At 38.9% G+C, this 24,249-nt stretch overlaps 1 long non-coding RNA gene across 1 annotated transcript in view; it reads right to left on the reverse strand.

Moving 5' to 3' along the window:
- Positions 1–24,249, reverse strand: part of LOC132229355 (uncharacterized) — a 446,389-nt gene that overhangs the window by 256,301 nt on the left and 165,839 nt on the right. The gene's annotated exons all lie outside the window — the stretch shown is intronic.

Consider the following 24,249-nt stretch of genomic DNA (forward strand, 5'->3'; position numbering starts at 1 on the left):
AAGTGGGCAAAACCTCCTTCTGGGGAATCTCCTATTGTGCATAGTCTTTAAAGTAGTGCCTCCCATCCTAGCTGGTTTTGCTCAGTGGATAAAGTGTAGGCCTGGGGACTGAAAGGTCCCAAGTTCGATTCCTGTCAAGGGAACATGCCCAGGTTGTGGGCTCGTATCTCTCTATCCCTCTATCACTCTCCCTTCCTCTCTAAAAATCAATAAAAACATTATTTAAAAATAGAGAGAGAGATTATTGGAATTAAAGTTTCCCTGCAGCGTTAGGGAGATCATGGCAAAAATTTTTCCTCCAGTTTCATATTTGCTGTAGTGTAAACTGTCTAACCCTTGTGTTTTGTTCACTTTTCAGCCTGATCTTCAGTGTTTTTATGAGTTTATGAAATCCCTGATATTCACCCTTAAAAGCCAGATAGAAATTAAATGAGTTCAGAAAAGAAAATAAACATAGAATTCCAAAAAGAATATTACCAGGTGTGGCTCAGTTAGTTGAGTGTTGTCCTACCAAATGGTTGCTGGTTTGATTCCCAGTTGGGGCACATACCCAGGGTTTGGGTTCAACCAATGTTTCTCTCTCACATTGATGTTTCTCTATCCCTCTCCCTTACTCTTTTTCATTCAATATTGTTTTATATTAGCTTCAGGTGTATAGCACAGAGGTTAGACATTTATATAACTTACTAGAGGCCTGATGCACAAAATTTGTGCAAGAGTAGGCCTTCCTTTCCCTGGCTGCTGGCACTGGCTTCCCTTTGGTACCCGGGATCCAGGCTTCCCTTGCAGCTGGAAGGACATCTGGTCTAATTAGCATATTATACCTTTATTATGATAGATAAAGTGAACCCCCCTATAATTCTAGTACCTACCTTACACAATATATAGTTACTACAATACTAGAGGCCCAGTGTATGAAATTCGTGCACTTGAGGGGTCCCTCAGCCCGGCCTGTGCCCTCTGGCAATCCAGGAGCCCTTGGGGGATGTCTGACTGCTGGCTTAGGTGGGGAGCAGGCCTAAGCCAGCAGTCGGACATCCTTAGCACTGTCGCAGTGGCAGGAGAGGTTCCCGCCACAGCCACTGTGTTCATAAGCCATAAGCTTGGCTTCTGGCTGAGCAGCACTCCCCCTGTAGGAGTGCACTGACCATGAGGGGGCAGCTCCTGTGTAAAGCCTTCCCCCTTGTGGTCAGTGTGTGTCATAGTGACTGATCGTTCCACCAGCTCTCCAACATCCCCTGAGGGGTCCCGGATTGTGAGACAGTACAAGCTAGGCTGAGGGACCCCACTGGTGCACAATCAGGGCCGGGGAGGGACATAGGAGGTTGGCCAGCCAGTGAGGAACCACAGGAGGGCTCCAGGGAGTGTTCGGCAATCTCACTCAGTCCCAATAGGCCAGAGCCCAGCAGCAAGCTAACCTACTGGTCAGAGCATCTGCCCCCTGATGGCCAGTACATGTCATAGCAACTGGTTGACCAGTTGACTTTTTTCCCCCAGTGGTCAATGCACATCATAGCAAGTGGTTGAGCAGCCTTAGCATATCATTAGCATATTATGCTTTGATTGCTTGAATGGCCTACTGGATGACCAAACACTTAGCATATTAGGCTTTTATCATATAGGATTATTGACTATATTCCATCTGTTGTACTTTACATCCTGTGACTATTTTGTAACTACCAATTTATACTTCTTAATCCCTTCACCTTTTTACAAAGCCCCCCAACCTCCTCCCTATCTGGTAATCCTAGTTTGTTCTCTGTATCTATGAATCTATATGTGTCTATGAATCTATATATTTATTTATTTATATTGTTCTTTAGATTCCACATATAAGTTAAATCTTGTAGTATTTGTCTTTCTCTGTTTGATTTATTTTACTTAGCATCATTCCCTCTAGCTCCATCCATGTCTTTGCAAATGGTAAGATTTTATTCATTTTTTTTTTTGCTGAGTAATATTCCATTGTATACATGTACCTCTTATCTACTGATGGACATTTAAGTTACTTCCATATCTTGGCTATTGTAAATAATAATGCAATGAACATATGATGCATATATCTTCTTAAATTAGTGTTTTGGATTTCTTCAGACAAATACCCAGAAGTGGACTTAGCTGGGTCATAAGGTAGCTCTATTTTAATTTTTTGAGGCATCTCCATGCTGTCTTCCATTGGGCTACAGCAATTTATGCTTTAAAGGTTATTTAATTTGTTTGTTCTATGCATTATTCTTTCTGTGGCATATTGTATATATTGTTTTGTTGAATATCTTTTCTAATGTGCATGTGTGTGCTACAAAGGCAAGAAATTTAAAAGCTAAACTTCTCAGTCTCATGTTGGCCATCAGATGTGTTCATGCAAGACTAGAATTTGGACCTGAAGTAAATGGGAGTGAGGTGACATGAGACATCTACTCTGCTGGTAGGAACTAGAACAGAGGTAGCATGGAGCTGGGAGTGCAGCTCCCAGGTAAACATGGTCATGGGAGCCCTTTGGCAGCCCAGTTCAAGAGTGTGGCTCTTATAGGTGTCACTGGGAGCTCAACCTAGAGTCTGCCTTAGGCCTCCTCAATTTTCAGCAAGCCATTTCATACCCTCTACTAAATCTTGTTCAGCTGGCACTACTCATTGGGTTCTGTTCTCTGAAACTAACCCTGACAAATATTTGTCCTAACTGCACCAGTTTGAGAAAATGTATCATATAATAGTTTGTCAATGAACAACATTTTAACTACAAAAACATAGTAACATACTTATTTTCTTTCAAATTTGTGAAATATTAAAATTTACCACATTATAATCATACCTAGTGTCTGTCTCTCTGTACTATTCATGAAAGAAATGTTCTATTTATATAAATCATATTCAGTGTAGAATATCAGTGTTAAAACAGTAAGTATATGTATATGTTTTCTAGTATTTCTAAAATACTTTCCCTGTTTAATTAGAAAAGTATAAAGTAATTAATTCTGATTAGAAAATATTTATGTGATAGGAGTGAGACACAATTTTATTCAAGATGTTCTTTAATATATTATACTATTATTCACTGTTATAATGACAATAAAATTTACCAAAAAAAATTCTATGATGTTACTAACAATATGAGGGTTTTTGTTATATATCCTATTTGCAGAGTTCACTCGTGGATTTAAAGTTCTTTTTCTCATGGATCTCATAGATCAGTTACAGGGGCAAAAAATATATTAGTTGTGTTATAAAAAGATAATTTTTTTAACAAACAAAACATTACAGTGGTTGACAAATGCCATCATAAAGCTACCTGGTTATTTCCATTGTTTTTAAAAAGAGAAGGAGTTTGTGCATATGTGTGTGTGTCAACTATCTGAAAACTACTGGCTTCTCCTCAAATGTATGGTAAGTATTGGCTATGTGGATATGTTGGTTTGAATCCCACAATTAGGAAATCATAGAAAACTGACTTTATTATGGTTTTGCCTTTAGCAGCAAGCTATAATATTTTTTTAATTATGAAATTGAGCATTAGCAAACTGTGTACAGTTCAGATTGACAAGACTACTAGTACACAGTATGTCATGTGTACATATGTTGCTTGTGGATACATTAGAAAATCGTTACTACCACATGTCCCTGTTTTTGCTAGTTTAAACCAATAACTAAAAAATTTTAATCTTGTCATGCTAATATTGCTCTATGTATTTTTATGTTGGTCAAGTATTTAACACATATTTCTATTACCTTAAATATTAAGTATCTCATTTGTCTTGAAATGTTATGCTTTTTATAACTGTTTTTCAGCAAATACACCAACAGATGTTGAAGATATGAAGCCTTAAAAATAGAAACTTAGAAGCATAAATAAGTTTAAAAAAGTGAATTTGATAGAGTATTTATGATTCACCTGCTACATTGCATTGACTTAAATTTTGTAGGCTATGTAACGTTCACCTAGCCAGCACTACAAAGAATAACAGAGGAAGAGAAAAAAATATTGCTTCTAAATCTGAGATACACTCCAAGTCCATTTGATCATAGTTGAGATTTTCATACAATGAGCTATGCACCTGGTTTTCTGGACCATTTGCAAATATCCTCAGGGAACAGGGAAAAATGCACTCAATGTGACCTTAGATATACCTAACTGCATGATCCTCTTTTTATAAAATCCTTTTTTTATTTTTATGGTGAATCTGCTTCCTGGAATTTATGCTCAAATGCAATTTGGAGTTCTTATAAACAGAATCTCCTTAACTTAAACATTTTGCATCTGCATGAGACATCAGGGAATATGAAATGATGCACTAATTGAAACATGACTTAATAAGCATTCCATGAAACTTGGAGAGCCCCTGAACTATAATCCTAGCTTGGATACCACTTGCTGTGGGTTTGTTTGTTTGTTTGTTTGTTTGTTTGTTTAATTGAATGTTACACCAGAATATTAGCTCTTCTGTAGTTGAAAGAAATAAACTATGAAGGTATTAGTCACTGAAAAATTGAATAAATAGTCAAACATTTGCCATTTTGAGGAAAAACTATATATGCTTGCTGAAAACAGGGCTCACTGTCATAAAATAGAAAAATCTACCAAAAACTATAGATCATATGTTGGAGAGAGAGAGAGAGAGAGAGAGAGAGAGAGAGAGAGAGAGAGAGAGAGAGAGAGAGAGAGACTGACTCACTTTATTTTGTTATTTCTTAACTGTTATGATCTGGAACTGAACCTGCAATATTTAATGTATGCCTGTATAAGGGTTATAGTTTCTTCAGATGCTAACTAGCACTTACCTTTTATTTTTATATTAGCCACCCTATCAGATGTGAGGTAATATCTCATTTTCATTTGCATCTTTTCATATACCTGTTGGTTATTGTATGTCTTCTTTGGAGAAATGTCTGTTCAAGTACTTTGCCCATTTTTATTGTATTCCTTTTTTACCTATTGAGCTGCAGGAGTTGTGTATTTTGGATGTTAACTCTTTATCAGATATATGGTTTGCAAATATTTTTATAACAGTTCTTAATTTTAATATATGCCATTTTTTATTTTTATTCTCTTTGTGTTCTGGTTACAAAATCTTTTCCTACTCCAAGGACATTCAGATATCATACTTTTTTACCAAAAAGATGTATTGTTTTACCTTTCACATCTAGAATTGATTTTTGTCTGGTGTGAAGGAGGTCCAGATTCTTTCTTTTCACATGTAAAAAATGTCCAGTGAGACAGAATTATTTATTAAAAAGACCATTTCTTTGTCATCAATCAGTTGATGATCTATTTCTTGAATGTTTATGGGGTTTTTTTAGGTCTATTATCTATTCTTCTGCCAGTATCAAATTGTCTTGATTACTGTTGCTTTACAACAGGCCTTGATATGTAGTAATCAGCTATGCACTTTAAAATCACCTTAGCTATTCTTAGCCCTTTGCATTTCTACTTAAATTTCAGAATTTGACTTTCGAATATCCACAGGAAAAATCATGCTGGGATTTCTATTAGAATTTAGGATTGCATTAAATCTATAGTTTAGTTTAGGGAGAGCTAGCATTTTTTTCTTTTTTGAGACAATTTCTATTTTATTTTATTTTTAATATATTTTATTGATCTTTTACAGAGAGGAATGGAGAGGGACAGAGTTAGAAACATCGATGAGACACAAACATCGATCAGCTGCCTCCTGAACACCCCCTACTGTGTGCCCGCAACCAAGGTACATGCCCTTGATTAGAATTGAACCTGGGACCCTTCAGTCTGCAGGCTGACGCTCTATTCACTGAGCCAAACCAGTTAGGGTGACAATTTCTATTTTAATAGTCACCTGTATAGTGTATTATGTGTTCATCATGCAAAGTCAAGTCTCCTTCTGTCACCATTTATCCCCATTTATAGTCTTCTACTTATCCCCACTTCCCTTTCTCCCTAGTAATCAACATACTTTTGTCTGTGTCTATGAGGTTTTTTTTTTCTTTGCTTAATCCCTTCACCTTTTTCACTAGCCCTCTAACCCTCCACTCTTCTGATAGCTGTCAGTCTGTTCTCTATGTCTATGAGTCTGTTTCTATTTTGTTTGCTAAGTATACTTCTGGAGATTTTTCCAGTTCTTTCATTTAGGGCATTTCTTTGTCTCCTCCTTTTAGCTGCCTCTTTGTTTTTGTTTTGTTTTTTCCTATGTATTAGGTAAATCTGCTATGACTTTAAGTCTTGGTAGGGTGGCCTTGTGTAGTAAGTATCCTGTGGAACCCAGTGGCACAGTCTCCTTGATCACCTAAGCTGTATGCTCCAGGAATGTCTCTTATGTGGGCTATGCGGTCCCCCTTTTTATACTTAACTAAGGGCCCAGTGCACAAATTTGTGCACCTTGAAAGGAACTATGGGCCAGGAGGCTGCGGTGGGCACAGGGGTGGGTCTCGGCCCATCCTCCACACCCCCGTCTGGCCCCTCCTGCCACAGCCCCCGGTTCCCTCTCTGCTGGCAGCCCCAGTCCTGCTGCCGCTGCTCCCATGCGCTGATGGCACTGGCCCCACTCGCACCCATTGACACCAGAGCCGGCACCATCAATGGGTGCAAGTGGAGGCTGCCAGCCTTGATCACCCCTCAGGAGCAGGGGGAGGGGGAGAAGCCCTGAAGGGCGATCAGGGCCAGCAGCCACTGCTCACACCCACTGATGGTATGGAGCGATCAGGGCCAGCGCCAGGTGCCGGTAGTGGGTGTGAGCGGTGGGTCCTGCGCCAGCAGTGGGTGTGAGCAGGGCCAGCGCCAGCAGCAAGTGCAAGTGCTGGGAAGGACCACAGCATGCAGGAGCAAAGAATTTTCAGTAACCACCAGAGGCTCGCCCCAATGACAGCAACCAGCGTCCTGCCTTGGTCTGGCGCCCCCACTCACCTGCTCCATCATTCCACCACAGCTGACAACCACCATGTTCCATGCTCTGCCACCTGCTGCTGATGCCTGGCATGTTCTGCATGCGCCCCCTAGTGGTTAGCACACATCATAGTGACCAGTGTTTGGTTATTTGGTTGTTCAGTTGTTATGCTGTTTGTTCTATTTGCATATTAGCATTTTATATATATAGATGTCTTGATTGGCCTGTTCTTGTGCATAGTTGACCTTCAGCCCGGCTGACTGTGAGGGTTTAGGTGTATGAACTGCAGTACAGGTGCTGAACACATGAAGTGAAGTTCTTTTTGTTTTCACCTTCACTTTTTCATCTTTAATTAAGGTGGAAGAATTATGAGATGTTGTCAGCATTCAGTTTTCAGATACTCTTTTCTCAGACATTATTGTCCAATGGTTGTCTAGTTGTTTTGTTTGTTTTTTGGGGGGGTTGTAAATTTTTTGTTGTTGATAGTATTAGAGATGTATCCTGTTCACCTCCCCTCTTCCAGCCCCTACCCAAACACCTACAGATCTTCATCACCCTATTGCCCATGCCCATGGACTATGAATATAAGTATATAAGTTCTTTGATATATCTCTTCTCATCCCCCCATACCATATCAAGTTATGTTAAGTCTGTCCCATGCCTCCATACTTCAGGTCTGTTCCATCCCTCCATGCTTTGGGTCTTATTTTACTGATCAATTCATTTTATTCATTAGATTCCACAAATAAGTGATATTATGTGATATTTGTCTTTCTCAGATTGGTTTATTTCACTTAGAGAATAATATTCTCCAGGTCCATCCATGATGTCCCAAAAGGTAAGAGATCTCTCTTTTTTATACCTGCATAGTATTCCATTGTGTAAATGTCCCACAGATTTTTTATCCATTCATCTCCTGATGGGCACTTAGGCTGATTCCAAATCTTAGCTATTGTAAATAATGCTGCTATGAATAAAGGGGTGCATATATTCTTTTTAATTGGTGTTTCAGGATTTTTAGGATATATTCCCAGAAGTAGAATTGCTGGGTCAAACGAAAGTTCCACTTATAATTTTGTCAGGAAACTCCATACTGTTTCCCACAGGGGCAGCACCAATCTGCCTTCCAACCAACAGTAAACCAGTGTTCCCTTTTGCCTGCATCCTCACCAGCACTTGTTTGTCAATTTTTTATGAAAGCCATTCTGACCCATGTGAGGTGATATCTCACTATGATTTTAATTTGTATTTCTCTGATGATTAATGACTTTGAGGATTTTTTCATATATCTTTTGACCATTTGTATGTCCTCTTTGAAGAAATGTCTATTTAGGACTTCTGCCCATTTTTTAATTGGATTGTTTGTCTTCCTTTTGTTGAGTTGTACGAATGCTTTATATATTTTGGATATTAACCATATATATATGGCAAATATGTTCTCTCATATAGTGGGATCCCTTCTCATTTTGACTGTGGTTTACTTTGATGTGAAGAAGCTTTTTATTATAATGTAGTCCCATTTTTTTATTTTCTCCTTCATTTCCTTTGCCTTAAGAGATGTATCAGCAAATATTCTGCTACGTGAGTTGTCTGATATTTTACTGCCTATGTTTTCTTCTAAGATTTTTATGCTTTCATGTATTACAGTAAGTCATTTATCCAATTTGAGTTTATTCTTGTGTATGGTATAAGTTGGAGGTCTAGTTTCATCTTTTTGCATGTGTCTGCCCAGTTTTCCCAACACCGTTTATTGAAGAGGCTGTCCTTACTCCATTGTATGTTCTTGCCTCCTTTGTAAACTATTAATTTATTGTAATGGTTTCAATCAATTTTGGAATTTCTATTCTGATCCATTTGTCTATATTCTTGTTCATATGCCAATACAAGGCTATTTTGGTTATAGTATCTTTGTAGTATAGTTTGGTATCCGGTATTGTGATCCCTCTAACTTAATTCTTCTTTCTTAAGATTGCTGCAGCTATTTGGAGTCTTTTAGGGTTCCATATACATTTTGGGAGTATTTGTTCTAGTTCTATAAAGTATGCCATTGTTGTTGTTTTTTTATTATTTAAGCTATTGCAAATAGTAGTTCATATGTCTCTTCCCCTCCCCCGCCCCCACTGACCTCCGCCTGGTCTCCCCTACTCCCTGGCACTTGCCTTCGTGCCCGTGCCCCCAGTGTCGTGTGTCTGTTGGTTGTGCTTATATGCATGCATACAAGTCATTCGGTTGACCTCTTACACCCCCAACCCTCCCCTATCTTCCCACTATAGTTTGACAGTCTGTTCAATGCTTCTTTGCCTCATCTATTTTTGTGATGTTCTTTATTATACATAAACTAGTAGTCTGGTGCATGAAATTCGTGCACATTGAAAGGGAATTAATTAGAGGAACGTAATTTGGACTCACTATCTAATATCAATAATATGTGAGCGTGAGGCAGTCCGCATTTCTGAAATTCAATGGCATGAATTTTAGCTATTTCTTTGCCAAAGAAATGGAATTTACAGATATCATTTAAAAGAGCATTCAACTTCATATTAAAACCTCTGGCTACCAAGTCAGGTTTGTTTTCAACTTTTTTCCAGCATTGTAAATTGTTTGCAATATCTGCACGTCATGGTTGCACGTCATGGTTATGAATAAATCGGGCTTTCCATACCTTGTTACAATTGCCATAGCATCCTGATATCGCTGATGCATATTTCTGGGACTACCCTCAGAAGATGATGGAAGTATTATCATCTTACCAATTGGCACATTGTCCTTTTCAGGTCTAGATTTGAGATAATCCATTAAACCACTATATTTTTCAACTCTCAACTTAGATTGGTTTGCTTTGATGAAATTTATCTGATTGTTACCTCTGTGGGAGCAATACCTTTTGCTGCTGCTTCAGATTGGGCTTCCTTTTCTACCTCATGTAGCATCTTGTACAATTTTGTTAATTCATTGATTTCATGCATGAGGTTGTTGATGTTGATCATGAGTCTTTCTGAGCAGCCCTGGTTTTCTGGCATTGCTAATCTTTTACTTGTCACTTCGGCTGTATCCAAAATATAGAGTTGAGCAAACTTCCGAGAAACACCTTCCAAAGGATGTAAAGTTCCAGTACGGTGATAAATTGTCTGTGTATTCTAAAACAGTATGGCCCATATCCTGATGGCGATGCAATATTTGCACCCACGGAAGCAAACGCAAAAGAATTATTTAGGGAACAAATATTTTCCATGAAATTTTTACTGTCTGAATCTTCCTTTGTCATTAATCTTTTTACATATGTTGGTAATCTGGAAAATGTATATCATTTGGACAGACTTTCACTTTGCTACAACATCAAATAAATTTCCCATCGGATGGTTTTTCATCTGAGAAATTTAGTGATAGGCAAAATTCACATCGAACAGTCATTCCACCACAACTATGTTCGAGGATTGCATCCTCATGTACTTCATTTTCGCTGAGAAGGCATTTCCTACTGGTATTGGTAGTACTTGTTGATGATTGTTCTCTGAACATATTCTGTCAATGCCACCACCTTCTTTCAACCTCAAAGGCACACTGGTCTTCAGACATTTTTACGTCGATAACACCATTGTTTTTTGGCATCAGAGCAGCATTTTTCCAGTAGCTGGTGTTCAGATATATACTGTCACAGGTGCCGCCTTCTTTCAAGATCAGACGCACGCTGCTCTGAAGACACTTTCTGTTGATAACACCAGCATCTTTCGGCTGCAGAGCTACATTGTATCAACAGTTGTTCTTTGAACATACTCCCACCTCTCTACTGTTGCAGTCTGAGATGCAGGTGAATGAGAGTCCTGTCAATCAGGCCACTGAGAGCTGTCTGACCAATGGCTGATTCTGGCTGATTCTGTGGGGGTGGGACTTCCTCCTCCCTGCTGTCAGTTTCTACAGCTGTGATGAGGAAGCTTGGGTGAGAGATGGAGCTGCACCCCCCAAGCTGCCCTCTCTCTCTTGCTCTGCTCTATGTCCAGCAGTGTCCTCCTCTGCCAAGTCCTCCAAACCTCCCGCTCTTTGCCGGTAAAGTCCCAGGACTCCGCAGGCATGGATAGGCACAGGCGGCCGCACCTCCATGAGCAGTGGGAGCCCGCAGCTGCCATCACCTCCTTGGGTGCTTGACACCTGCGTATGCAAACTAACCTCTATCTTTGTTGGATAACCTGCATAGTCACTCAGATTGGCTGGTGTGTGTGGCTTGTGGGCATGCCTTAGCATAGCAGAGGGGTGGCTAATTTGCATGTTTGTCTTTTATTATATAGCACTAGAGGCCAGGGGCACAAAAATTTGTGCACCTGGGGGGGTCCCTCAGCCCGGCCTGTGTACTCCCTCAGTCTGGGACCCCTCAGGGGATATACATCTGCTGGCTTAGGCCCACTTCCTGGGGGATAAGGCCTAAGCTGGCAGTCAGACATCCCTCTGGCAGCCTGGGAGCCCTCGGGGGATGTCCACTTGCCAGCAGGGAGCAGACCTAAGCAGCAGTTGGACATCCTTAGCGCTGCTGAGGAGGCAGGAGAGGCTCCCACCACCACCGCTGTACTGGCAGCCATCAGCCTGGCTTGTGGTTGAGCAGAGCTCCCCCTGTGGGAGCACACTGACCACCAGGGGGCAGCTCCTGCATTGAGTGTCAGTCCCTTGGTAGTCAGTGTGTGTCATAGTGACCAGTCATTCCCAGTCGTTCTGCTGTTAGGGTCAATTTGCATATTATCCTTTTATTATAAAGGAGAGAGGCTTGGTGCATGGGTGGGGGCTGGCTGGTTTGCCCTGAAGGGTGTCTCGGATCAGGTGGGGTTCCCACTGAGGTTCCTGGCCATCCCGGGTGGGGGCTGAGGGCTGTTTTCAGGCAGGCACACCCCTTCAGGGAGGGGGGTCCTGCTGGGGTGCCTGGTAAGCCTGGGTGAGTGGCTGATGGCTGTTTGAAGGCTGGCCAAACCCCCCAGCAGGGACCCTCACCTCATGAGGATGTGGCTATCCTGGGTAAAGGGCTGATGGCTGTTTGCAGGCTTCCCAAAGCCCCTTCAGAGTGGGGGTTTGCACTGTGGTGCCTGGCCAGCCTGGGTGAGGGACTGAGGGCCGTTTTCAGGCTGGCCACATCCGCTTCAGGGTAGGGATCCCCGCTGGGGTGCCTGGCCAGCCTGGGTGAGGGGCTGATGGCTGTTTGCAGGCTGGCCACGACCCCAGTCACCCAAGCTCCCAGTGGAGGCTGGCTGGAAGCAGGTATCTGGGATTTATTTATACTCTATAATTGAAACTTTGTTGCCTTGAGCGGAGGCCACAGCCAGCCAGGACAGGCAGAAAGCTTGGCTTCCTCCATCGCCGGGGCAACCAAGCCTTCTGTTTGCTCCAGCTCCATGGCTGCCGGCCGCCATCTTGGTTGGGTTAATTTGCATATAGTAGCTCTGATTGGCTGGTGAGCATGGCTGGGGCATAGTGGAAGTGTGGTCAATTTGCATGTTTCTCTGTTATTAGATTAGATGAATGAGATCATGTGCTATTTATCTTTCACTGACTGGCTTATTCACTTAGCATAATGCTCTCCAGATCCATCAATGCTGTTGCAAATGGTAAGAATTCCTTCTTTTTACAGCAGCATAGTATTCCATTGTGTAGATGTACCACAGTTTTCTAATCCATTCATCTGGTGATGGGTACTTAGGCTGTTTCCAAATCTTAGCTATTGTAAATTATGCTGCTATGAACATTGGGGTGTATATATATTCTTCTGATTGGTGTCTTTGTTTTCTTGGGATATACATATTCCTAGAAATGGTATTACTGGGTCAAATGGCAGTTCTATTTTTAATTTTTTGAGGAAATGCCATAGTTTTTTCTACAGTGGCTGCACCAGTCTGCCTTACCACCAGCAGTGAATGAGGGTTCCTTTTTCTCCACATCTTCTCCTGCATTTGTCATTTGTTGATTTGTTGATGATAGCCATTCTGACAGGTGTGAGATGGTTCCTCATTGTTTTGATTTGCATCTTTTGAAAGATTAGTGACTTTGAGCATGTTTTCATATGTTTCATGGCTTTCTGAATGTCCTCTTTTGAAAAGTGCCTATTTAGGTCCTTTGACCATTTTTTATTGGATTGTTTATCTTCCTTTTGTTAAGTTGTATGAGTTCCTTATAAATTTTGGAGATTAAACCCTTATTGGAGATAATTTCCTTATAAATTCTGGAGATTAAACCCTTATTGGAGATAACATTGCCAATATGTTCTCCCATGCAGTGGGGGTTCTTGTTGTTTTGTTGATGGTTTCTTTTGCTGTGAAAAAGCTTTTTATTTTGAAATAGTCTCATTTGTTTATTTTCTCTTTTGTTTTCATTGCCCTATGAGCTGTATTCTGTATACATATTGCTATGCCTTGTTTGAGGTCACATCCCCAGTAGGGAGTGTGCAGGAGGCAACTGATCAATGTTTCTCTCTCATCCATGTTTCTAACTCTGTATCTCTCTCCCTTCTTGTCTGTAAAAAATCAACAAAATATATTTTTAAAATAATTAATAATAAAAGAGATATTGCTATGAGAAAGTCTGCTATTTTGTTGCTTATGGCTTCTTCTAAGATTTTTATGGTTTCCCATCTTATGTTTAAATCCTTTATCCATTTTGAGTTTATTTTTGTGTATGGTGTAAGTTGGTGGTCTAGTTTCATTTTTTTGCAAGTAACTGTCCAGTTTTTTCAACACCATTTATTTAAGAGACTGTCCTGTGTCCATTCTATGCTCTTGACTCCTTTGTCAAATATTAATTGAGCATACTGACTTGTGTCGATCTCTGGGTTCTCTATTCTGTTCCACTGGTCTATATGTCAGTTTTTGTGCCAGTACCAGGCAGTTTTGAGAATAGTGGCTTTGTACTATAGCTTATCTGGTATTGTGATCCCTCCAACATTCTTCTTCTTTATCAAGATAGCTGCAGCTATTCAGGGTCTTTTTGTATTCCAGATGAATTTTTGGAGAATTTGTTCTAGGTCTTTTAAGTATGCTGTTGGCATTTTAATGGGGATTGTGGTGAATTTATAGATTGCTTTGGGTAGTATGGACATTTTAATGATGTTGATTCTACCAATCCATGAACATGGTATATTCTTTCATTTGTTCATGTCTTCCTCTATCTCTTTTTTAGTGTCCTGAAATTTTCTGAGTACAGGTCCTTTGTATCCTTGGTTAAGTTTATTAGTAGGTATCTTAATTTTCTTGTTGCAATGGTAAATGGGATTGCTTTTTTAATTTCTCTTGCTGTGAGTTCATTATTGGTATATAGAAAAGCCATATATTTCTGGGTGTTAATTTTGTATCCTTTTATATTGCTTAATTCATTTAATAAGTCTAGTAGTTTTTTGATGGAGTCTTTGGGGTTTGCTATGTATAATATCATGTCATCTGTGAATAAGGGCAGCTTTACTTCTTCTTTTCCATTTTGGATGCCTTTTATTTCTTCTTCTTGTCTGATTACAATGGATAGTACTTCCAGTACTATGTCAAACTGGAGTGGTGAGAGTGGGCATCCCTGTCTTGTTCATATTCTTAGGGGAAATGGTTTTAGTTTTTACCCTTTGAGTATGATGTTGCCGGTGGGTTTATCATATGGGGCTTTTATTATGTTGAGGTATGATCCTTCTATTCCCACTTTGCTGAGATTTTTTATCAAGAAAGGGTGTTGGATTTTGTCAAATGCTTTTTCTGCATCAGTGGATATGATTATATGGTTTTTATCTCTAAGATTGTTTATGTGGTCTATCACATTTCTTGATTTGCAGATGTTGTACCATCATTGCATCCCCGGAATAAATCCCACTTGGTCATGGTGTGTGATCTTTCTAATGTATTGCTGGAATCAATTTGCTAGAATTTTGCTGAGGATTTTGGCATCTGAGTTCCTGAGGGATACTGGCCTGTAATTCTCTTTCTTTGTATTGTCTTTATCTGGTTTTTGGGTTAGGGTAATTCTGGCTTCATAGAAAGAGCTTGGAAGTGCTCCTTCCTCTTGAATTTTTTTGAATAGTCTGTGGAAGATAGGTTTTATTTCTTCTTTGAATGTTTTATAAAACTCTCCTGTGAAGCCATCTGGTCCAAGGCTTTTGTTTGTTGGAAGTTTTTTTTATTACTGCTTCAAATTCTTTCATAGTTATCGGACTATTCAGATTTTTTGATTCCTCCTGGTTGAGTTTTGGAAGGTAGTATATTTTTAGGAATATGTTCATTTCTTTTAGGTTGACCAGTTTGTTAGAGTAGAGTTGCACAAATTATTTTTTTTACAATTCTTCATATTTCTTTGGGGTCTGTTCTTATTACACCTCGTTCTTTTCTGATTTTGTTTATTTGGGTCTTCTTTCTTTGCTTCTTGATGAGCCTGGCTAGAGGTTCATCAATCTTGTTTATCCTTTCAAAGAACCAGCTCTTGGTTTCATTGATCTTTTGTATTGTTTTACTTATTTATTTCATTTCATTTTATTTTATTTTATTTTATTTTATTATTTTATTTTATTTTATTTTATTTTATTGTCTCTATATCATTTATACAAAATCAACATCCAGAAATCATTGGCATTTTTACATTTGATATTTATTATTTGATCTATATTATTTCCTTCCTTCTGATCACACTCAGCTTTTCTTGTTGCCCTCTTTCTAATTCATCAAGTTGCAAAGTTAGATGGTTTATTACCAGTTTTTCTTGTTTTTTGAAGTAGGCTTGTAGAGCTATGAACTTCGCTCTCAGGACTGCTTTCACTGTGTCCCAAAGATTTTGGATTGTTGTGTTTTCATTGTCATTTATTTCCAGGGTGTGTTTTATTTCTTCTTTGATTTCTTTGGTAACCCATTTATTGTTTAATAGTGTGCTATTCAGCCTCCAAGTGTTTGAATTTTTGTGATTGATTTTATTGTAGTTGGTTTCTAATTTTATGCCATATGATCTGAGAAGATGCTTGCTATGACTTCAATACTCTTGAATTTGGAGAGACTTTACCTGTGATCCAATGTGTGCTCTATCTTTGAAAATGTCCTATGTGCACTTGAGAAGAATGTATATTCTGTAGTTTTGGAGTGGAATGTTCTAAAGATGTCAATTAAATACATCTGATTTAGTGAGTCATTTAAGATTGTTGTTTCTTTGCTAATTTTTTGTCTAGAGGGTTTATCCAGTGATGTTAATGGGGTACTAAATTCTCCTATTATGATTGTGTTGCTGTCAATCTCTTCCCTGATTCAGGAAGTTTTTTTATGCATGTGGGTGCTCCTGCATTGGGTACATAAATGTTTACCAGAGTTATATCCTCTTGTTGTATCGATCCCTTTAGAATTATGAAATGGCCTGTATTGTTTCTTGTTATGGTCTTCACTTTGAGGTCGAGTTTGTCAGATATAAGTATTGCTATCCCAGCTTTTTTTAATTGCCATTTGCCTGATAAATATTTTTCTATCCCTTCACTTTCAGTCTGTGTAAGTCTCTTGTTCTGAGGTGGGTCTCCTATAGACAGCATATACATATATGGATCATGTTTTCTTATCCTTTCACTCACTGGATGTCCTTTGATTGGAGAATTTAATCCATTTATGTTTAATGGTATTATTGATAGATAATTGTTTGTTGCCATTTCTGTACTTTATGCCTGTGTTCCTTCCTCCCTTTCTATTTCTTCTTTTTACAGCATTCCCATTAGCATTTCTTCCAATCCATGAACAGGGTATATGTATTTCCATTTTTTAGTACCTTCTTCTATTCTTTTCTCAATGTCCTATCGTTTTCCAAGTAGAGGTCTTTTATTTCCTTGGTTAAGTTTATTCTTAGGTATCTTAATTATTTGTTGTTGTAATGGTAAATGGAATTGTATTTTTAGTTCCTCTTTTCGAAAGTTCATTATTCTTGTGTAAAAATGCCAATAATTTCTGGATATTGATTTTGTATCTTGCTACCTTGTTAAATTCATTTATTAAGTCTAGCAATTCCTGGTGGAGTGTTTAGGGTTTTCTATGTACAATATCATTGCATCTGCGAATGATGAGAGCTTCACTTCCTCCTTTTCAATTTGAATGCCTTTCATCTATTCTTGTCTGATTGCTGTTGCTAGGACTTGCAGTACTATGTTGATTAGGTGTGTTGAATGTGCACATCCTTCTCTTGATCCTGTTCTTAAGGGAAACATTTTCAAATTTTGCCCATTGAGCATTATGATGTAGGGTTGTCATATATGGTTTTTATTTATTTATTTATTTATTTATTTATTTATTTATTTAAATTTATTTTCCCTTTATTGATTAAGATATTACAAATGTGTCCTTATCCCCCCAATGTCCTCTCATCCCCTCAAACCTGCCTTCACCCTCACCCCCTATTGTTCACATACATTGCTTATGCTTATATGCATGCATACAAATCCTTTGGTTGATCTCTCACCCTCACTCCCACCCTCTCCTAACTTCCCTCTGAGTTTTGAGCATCTGATCAAGGCTTTTCTGTCTCTACATCTGTTTTTGTTCATCAGTTTATGTTGTTCATTATAATCCACAAATGAGTGAGATCATGTGATATTTATCCTTCTCTGACTGACTTATTTCACTTAGCATAATGCTCTCCACTCCATACATGCTGTTGCAAATGGTAGGAGTTCCTTCCTTTTTACAGCCCCATAGTGTTCCATTGTGTAGATATACCACAGTTTTTTAATCCACTCATCTGCTGATGGGCACTTAGGCTGTTTCCAGATCTTAGCTATGGTGAATTGTGCTGCTATGAACATAGGGGTGCATATATCCTTTCTGATTGGTGTTTCTAGTTTCTTGGGATATATTCCTAGAAGTGGGATCACTAGGTCAAATTGGAGTTCCATTTTTAGTTTTTTGAGGAAACTCCATACTGTTCTCCACATTGGCTGCACCAGTTTGCATTCCCACCAGCAGTGAACACGGATTCCTTTTTCTCCACATCCTAACCAGCATTTGTCATTTGTAGATTTGTTGATGAGAGCCATTCTGACAGATGTGAGATGGTACCTAATTGTCGTTTTGATTTGCATCTCTTGGATGATTAGTGACTTTGAGCATGTTTTAATATGTCTCTCAGCCTTATGTATGTCCTCTTTCAAAAAGTGTCTATTTAGGTCCATTGCCCATTTTTTTATTGGGTTGTTTATCTTCCTTTTATTAAGTTGTATGACTTCCCTGTAAATGTTGGAGATTAAACCTTTATCAGAGATATCATTGGCAAATATGTTCTTCCATGAAGTGGGTTTTCTTGTTGTTTTGTTGATGGTTTCTTTTGTTGTGCAGAAGCTTTTTATTTTGATATATTCCCATGTTTTTATTTTTCCTTTAGTTTCCATTGCCCTAGGAGCTGTGTCAGTGAAGAAATTCCTTCGGCATATATCTGAGATTTTGCTACCTGTGCATTCCTCTAATATTTTTATGGTTTCCCGTCTTACGTTTAAGTCCTTTATCCATTTTGAGGTTTTTTTTGTGTATCGTGTAAGTTTCATTTTTTGCATGTGTCTGACCAAATTACCCAGCACTATTTATTGAAGAGACTGTCTTGACTCCATTGTATATTCTTGCCTCCCTTGTCAAATATTAATTGAGCATAGTGGTTTGAGTCAATTTCTGGGTTCTCTACTCTATTCCATTGGTCTATATGTCTGTTCTTGTGCCAGTACCAGGCAGTTTTGAGAACAGTGGCTTTGTAATACAGCTTGATATCTGGTATTGAGATCCCTCCTACTTTGTTCTTCTTTCTTAGGATTGCAGCAGTTATTCGGTTTTTTGTTGTTTTTTTCCAGATGAATTTTTGGAGAGTTCTTTCTAGATCTGTGAAATATGCTCTTAGTATTTTAATGGGGCGTGCATTGAATCTATAGATTGCTTTGGGTAGTATGGACATTTTGATGATGTTGATTCTATCAATCCATGAACACGGTATGTTCTTCCATCTGTTTATGTCTTCCGCTATCTCTTTTTTCAATGTCCTATAGTTTTCTGTGTAGAGGTCTTTTACCTCCTTAGTTAAGTTTATTCCTAGGTATCTCAATTTTTTTGGTGCAATGGTAAATGGCATTGTTTTTTTTTTTAATTTCTCTTTCTGTAAGTTCACTATTGGTGTATAAAAATTCCATAGACTTCATGGCTTTAATTTTGTATCCTGCTAAATTGCCGAATTCATTTATTAGGTCTAATAATTTTTTGATGGAGTCTTTAGGGTTTTCTAAGTACAGTATCATGTCATCTGCGAATCATGACCATTTTACTTCTTTTCCAATTTGGATGCCTTTTATTTCTTCTTCTTGTCTAATTGCTTTGGCTAGCACTTCCAGTACTATGTCGAACAGGAGTGGTGAAAGTGGGCATCCCTGTCTTGTCCCTGTTCTAAAGGGAAATGGTTTTAATTTTTGCCCATTGGGTATGATGTTGGCTGAAGGTTTTTCATATAAAGCTTTTATTATGTTGAGGTATGATCCCTCTATTCCCACTTTGCTGATAGTTTTATCAAGAAAAGATGTTGGACTTTGTCAAATGCCTTTTCTGCATCAATTAATATGATTATGTGATTTTTTTCTCTCAAATTGTTTATGTGATATATCACTTTTATTGATTTGCAGGTATTGTACCAGCCTTGCATTCCTGGAATAAATCCACCACGGGGTCATGGTGTATGATCTTTCTAATGTAATGATAGATCCGGGATGCTAGAATTTTGTTGATGATTTTAGCATCTATGTTCATCAGGGATATTGGCCTGTAATTCTCTTTCTTTGTGTTGTCTTTATCTGGTTTCAGGATAAGGGTAATGCTGGCTTCATGGAAAGAGCTTAGAACTGTGCCTACCTCTTGAATTTTTTGGAATAGTCTGAGAAGGATTGGCTTTAGTTCTTCTTTGAATATTCAGTAAAACTCCCCTGTGAAGCCATCTGGTCCAGGTCTTTTGTTTGATGGAAACTTTTTGATTGCTGTTTCAATTTCATCAGTAGTTATTGGCCTATTCAGGTTTTCTTATTCTTCCTGATCGAGTTTTGGAAGCTTGTATTTTTCTAGGAATGTGTCCATTTCATCAAAGTTGTCCAGTTTATTGGAGTGGAGTTGCTCGCAGTATTTTTTGACATTCCTTTGTATATCAGTAGGGTCTGTTGTTATTTCACCTCTTTCTTTTCTGATTTTGTTTATTTGGGTCCATTCTCATTGTTTCTTGGTGAGCCTGGCGAGAGGTTCATCAATCTTGTTAATCCTTTCGAAGAACCAGCTCTTAGTTTCATTGATCTTTTTTATTGTTTTTTTAGGTCTCCATGTCATTTATTTCTTCTCTGATCTTTATTATTTCCTTCCTTCTGGATACTGTGGAATTTTCTTGTTGCCTTCTTTCTAACTCTCTGAGTTGTAGGATCAGATCATTTATTACCAATTTTTCTTGTTTTTTGAGGTAGGCCTGTAGAGCTATGAACTTCCCTCTCAGGACAGCTTTCATTGTGTCCCATAGATTTTGGATTGTTGTGTTTCATTGTCATTTGTTTCCAGGATGCTTTTTATTTCTTTTTTGATCTCTCTGGTAACCCAGTCATTGTTTAATAGCAAGCTATTTAGCCTCCAAGTGTTTGATTTTTTTTCAATGTTTTTATTGTAGTTGATTTCTAGTTTTATGCCATTGTGATCTGAGAAGATGCTTGTTATGATTTCTATTCTCTTGAATTTGAAGAGACTTTTCCTGTGTCCTAATATATTGTCTATCTTTGAAAATGTCCCATGTGCACTGGAGCAGAATGTATATTCGGTTGATTTGGGATGAAATATTCTGAAGATGTCAAATACGTCCATCTGATCTAGTGAGTCATTTAGGATTGCAGGCCATTTATATGCAAAACCACTACACATAGCTTGGATGGGGTCGTAAATTGGATGAGGCAGGATCTTAGGGAATCTTCAGGGTGGAGCAAAGAGAAATGGCCGCCAGTCAGTCCTGAAACCTGGGAGGTCCCAGCATAGGAACAATGATGATCCCTGTGAGCACCTCTGTCTGGGAGAAAGCCACCTATGAGTCTCTGCCCCAATGCCAAACAATCTAGTTCTTCATCTGTGTCTGTGTTCCCCAGAGTCTCACCGTGGTGCTAGAACTCAGAGGATGCAGGACCTTGTAAGTTCAGTGTGTGGTTCTGGCCTTTGAAGAGGAACATCTGGGTCTCCAGTAGCCTCTGTGTCACTGAGCCCCAATCAGCACTGGTTTTTACAGCCTGTAGTTATGGGGACAACTTTTCCAATCTCTGGGAGCCTGGTCTTGGGATCTGCTGTGGGGCTGGGCCCCCTTGCTCCTCACAGGCAGCCTCTGCAGAGAGGATCTCCCTCCCGATTAAAAAAGTGGCACATGTGGGTGTTGGACCAGTCCATTCCATACCTCTGCACCTCCAGTCTCAGTTTCATCTTTACTTTAGTTGTAGAATTCCCATTCAGCCAGCTTTCCATCAGTTCTTGATGGTGGTTATTTTGTATTTTAGTTGTAATTTTAATGTTGTTGTGGGAGGCAGTGAATACAGGTGTTTACCTATGCCACCATCTTCCTAGGTTCTGTTATTTTCTTTATGCCTATGATTCTCTCTCTCTCTCTCTCTCTCTCTCTCTCTCTCTCTCTCTCTCTCTCTCTCTCATTTTATTCTTCTTCTTAAAGTGGCCCCATTAACATTTCTTGCATTGAAGGTTTAGTGAAAATATACTCCTTTAACCTTTTCTTCTGTCTGGAAAGCTTTTTAAACTAACTTCAATTGTAATGATAGCTTTGCTAGATACAGTAGTTTTGAGTTTATGTCCTTGCTTTTCATTACTTTGATTACTTCATGTCACTCCCTTCTGGCCTGAAGTGTTTATATTGAAAAGTTAGCTGACATTTTAATGGAAAATTCTTTGTAGGTAATTTTCTGACACTCTCTTTTGCTGCCTTTAATATTCTTTCTTTGTCTTTAACATTTGTCATTTTGATTTTGATGTGGCTAGGTGTGGCTCTCTTTGGGTTCATCTGGATTGGGACTCTTTGTGCCTCTTGAACTTGTGTGACATTTTTCTTCACTTGGTTGGGGAAGTTTTCTTTCATTATTTCATTAAACGGGCTTCAGTTCCTTGCTCACCTTCTTCCCCTCCTGATATTCCTATAATGTGTATGTTGTTATGTTTCATGTTGTCCCAGAGCTGCCTTAAGCTATGTTCCTCTTTTTCAATTATTTTTTCTACTTGTTGTTCTAATTGAGTATTTATTTTTACCTTTACTTCCAAATCTCTGATTCTATCCTCTGTTTCATGCAATCTTTTTATATATTTTTTAAATTTATTGCAGAGAGGAAGGAGAAGGAAGATTAGAAATATCAATAATGAGAATAATTGATCAGCCATCTCCTGCATGCCCCACACTGGGGATCAAGCCCACAGCACAGGCATGTGCCCTGACCAGGAATCGAACTTTGTCCTCCTGGTTCATAGGTTGATGCTCAACTACTGACCCACGCTGGCAAGGCCAATCTACTTCTAATACCTTCCAGCATGTTCTGATGTCAGATATAAAATTCTTCATATTTGTCTGATTATTGTCCATGGCCTCTATTTCCTTTTACATGCTATTGTAATTTGCACTAATTTCCTTAAGCATCTTTACAACCATTGCATTGAACTCTATGTCTGATAACTTGCATGCCTCCATATTATTTAGTTCTTTTTCTGGAGATTCCTTCTTTTCATTCATTTGGGGATTGTTTCTTTCTCTCCCCATTTTAGTTGTCTCTCTGTGTTTGCTTCTATATATTATATAGAACTGTTATGCCTCTTTGTTCACCTGAGCTGAATGTTCTAAGAATACCCCTTGTGTGCATTATTTGGGCTCTCCTATTATAACTGGGACTTGATTGTTGATGTCCCATTCATGAGAGGGATCTCCCCTTCAACTTGCTGACAGTGTGATTCAACACCAACATCGTCTTTCCAGGTATTCTACAGGTGCTGACAGAACAGAATAAGATACAACAGGACCCCCAAAAATAGCACAAAAATCAAGCTACTCAATACAAGAACAATAGGAAAAACTAAGAAGGAAGATGAAGAGAAAGCAATCAAATAAAAAATAAAAATACTAAAAAAACACACAAACAAAGATTTAGAGGAGATATAAGAAAAAGGGAGAAAGAGGAAAATGAACAATGGCTGTATGGAAGCAAGAAGGAAGCTGAAAAAAACTAGTATAGGAGGAAAAAAGAACAGAAAATAAGTGAAATAAAAATAATGAATTTATAATGTAGTGACAATAGATATAAGGTATAGATCAGTGATGGCGAACCTTTTGAGCTCGGAGTGTCAGCATTTTGAAAAACCCTAACTTAACTCTGGTGCCGTGTCACATATAGAAATTTGTTGATATTTGCAACCATAGTAAAACAAAGATTTACATTTTTGATATTTATTTTATATATTTAAATGCCATTTAACATAGAAAAATCAACCAAAAAAATGAGTTCGTGTTTCACCTCTGACACTTGTGTCATAGGTTCGCCATCACTGGTATAGATAGAAAATGTGAATTGGAAAAAATAAAAAAGAGAGAAAAACAAAAGGAAATAAGGAAAATTAATAATAAGAATAAACAAAAGTAGAATAGAATCAAATGAAAAAGAGTAATTAGAGAGAAGAAAGAAAAAAAGTAGAAAAATAATATCCATTCACACACACACACACACACACACACACCCCAAAAAAACAAACCTGCACATAGCACATAATCACATACTTAAAAACCTTTGGGTCCACTATTTGTAGAGCTCACTGGCTTTTGCTATGATGTTGTAAAATCCGGTCCCTTGGTATGTCTATCCTTGGTCCCCTGGAAGCTTCTCTGCAGGTCAATGTGAGTTACTGTCCCTTCCTAGCCCTGAGCTACCTGATTGAGGTCCACAGAGTTGAAGCCCTTAGTAGTTCAGTGGGTGGGGACTCCTTAGCCCAGAGGGTGGGACTGCCTCAAATCTCATGCCTTGATTGTGTCTGTTCTAAAGTGTACTCCCTTCCCCCATAGAGGTGGGATTTCCTGGTCTTGACTGGGATGGTTTGATCAAACACGTATTGGGGGTGGTGCCAGTGGCTTGTAAGGGGTTGGGGGCAGGCCCTTCCTCTCCTAATGCCTTAGCTCTGTCTGGTTTGCTGGGACTTCCTCTGTGTCATCTGCAGGGGCTCAGATTTCCTGCTCTGAGGTGTTCCCCCTTGTCTCAGGTCACTGCAGGTTGGGTCAGAAGCAGCTGTTTTGCTGGCGGGAAAGAGGAGACCTACTCTGAATTCCAGGTGGACAGGGCTGATCTCCTTCCTAGACCTACTGTCCAGCCCCCTTCCTGCTCACCTGCAGTTTCCTCCAAGAAATAGAAGGCCCCAGATTCAAT

Source organism: Myotis daubentonii, chromosome 3 (assembly GCF_963259705.1).
Source record: "Myotis daubentonii chromosome 3, mMyoDau2.1, whole genome shotgun sequence".
In the NCBI taxonomy this organism is placed as follows: domain Eukaryota; kingdom Metazoa; phylum Chordata; class Mammalia; order Chiroptera; family Vespertilionidae; genus Myotis; species Myotis daubentonii.